A 2,001-nucleotide genomic window follows, 5' to 3' on the forward strand; every position below is an offset into this window, starting at 1 on the left:
ATATGATGGAGTATTCATGTTTTAGAATATGTATTTAAAAGAAGAAGACTATTTAACATCACAAAAATAGAATTCAATAGAAAGGCTATTAATAGTAATGTTTTTGTTGTTGTTACGTGCCATCGTAAAGAGGAATATTTCAAATGATAAAAGGAAAAATAATCAAGGAAACATAATTACTAAAGTGTGTGCATCTAGTACCAGAACCTCAAAATACATAATAAATAGTTATAGAACACAAGACAGTACATCACTAAAGCACAGATGATTTAAACAATGCTCTCAGTCTCCTTGACCAAATTGTTATTCATAGAACACTGTGGTCTGAAATAGCAGAATATACATACTTTTCAAGTACTCATGGACTATTCACTAAGATAAACCATATGCTGAGCCATAAAGTAGCCCAAATAAATCTGAAAGGATTGAAATCACAGTTTGTTACTCAACCACAATTTAATTAAGTTATAAATCAATACCAATAAGATATTTAGGAAGACCCCAAATACTTGAAAATTAACAACACAACACACTTTTAAATAAATAATGAGTCAAAGAAGTACAATGGATGTCAGAGCCAGCTTGATGGTAACTAATAACAACAAACAAATTAGAAACTATTTAGAACTCAATGGAATACTAAAAAATATTCAGATTCTCTAGAAGAAGGTAGGAATGTGAACAGAGGAATAAAATCACTAGGGAGCAAACAAAAAACAAATAATGAAATGAAACATCTATATTAACCAAATCTATAAGAATAACAACTGTAGGATGCAGCTAACCCTGTGCTAGGAGGGAAAATAACAGCTTGCAATGCTTATATTAGAAAAATCATTCACTGTCAAACTCATTGCCATCAAGTGAATTCTGACTCATAGTGACCCCCACTGGGTTTCCTAGGCTGAATCTTTACGGAAGCAGACTGCCTCACCTTCCTTCTGTAGAGCAGTTGGTATGTTCAAACCACTGACATTTTGGTTAGCAACCAAATGCCTTAACCACTATCGCACCAGAGCTCCTTATATTAGAAAAGTAGAAAAGTATAATGACTCAAAGAACCACTTTAAGAAGCAAGAAAGAAACAAGCAGAGCAAATATGATGCATTATTTTTTTACTGTTGTATAACCCAAATCTAGAAACTTTAAACAGCACAAATTTATTTTTTCAGTTTATGTGGTTCAGGAGTCTTGCCCATTTCAGGTGGGTTCTTGGCTCAAGATCTCACAAGGCTGAAATCAAGATTGTTGGCTATCTGAATCTTCATCTGGAGGTCTAAGTAAATACCCACTTCTAATCTCCCTCAACTTGTTGCCAGAATTCATTTCCTTTCAATTGCTATGACAGAAGTCCTTGTTTTCTTGCTTGATGTTGGCTAGAGATTGTTCTGAGCACAAAGATGCTACTCCTCCTCACAAGAAGTTCACAACTTCTTTGAGGGCAAATTATCTCTTCTTTGAGGCTAACAGGAAAATCTCTATGACTCCTTGCCTCTTTTTAAGGGCTTACCTGATTAAGTCACCTAATGTAACATCCCTTTTGATTAACTAAAGTCAGATGCTTAGTAACCTAATCATTGGAGTGATATCCTATCATATTCACAAATCTTCATCACACTCAAAGGGAGGGGATAATGCAAGGATATGGATCATTGGGGGCAGAATCTTGGATGCCATGTTAGAATTCTGTTTATCACATACAAAATAAAACAGAAGGAAATAATAAAGAGAAGAAATAAAAAATATAGAAACAGAAAACAAGGAAATTATTAAAGACAAAATCTGATTCTTTAAAAGATCAAAAAAAATGAGAAGTCCTTAATAAGACAAATAAAGAAGAAAAAAAAATATACAGTACCAATATTAGGAATTAAAGAGAAGTTAGCACTACAGATACTTCAGACATTAAAAGGATAATAAGACATTTTATGTGTGATAGTTGAAGATGTGTCAACTTGGCTGGACTCCAGTTGTGAGTGGTGGTTCCCATGATGGATCACA

The sequence above is a fragment of the Orycteropus afer genome, unplaced genomic scaffold (assembly GCF_000298275.1).
Source record: "Orycteropus afer afer isolate SDZICR_OR568_19922 unplaced genomic scaffold, OryAfe1.0 scaffold00193, whole genome shotgun sequence".
In the NCBI taxonomy this organism is placed as follows: Eukaryota; Metazoa; Chordata; class Mammalia; order Tubulidentata; family Orycteropodidae; genus Orycteropus; species Orycteropus afer.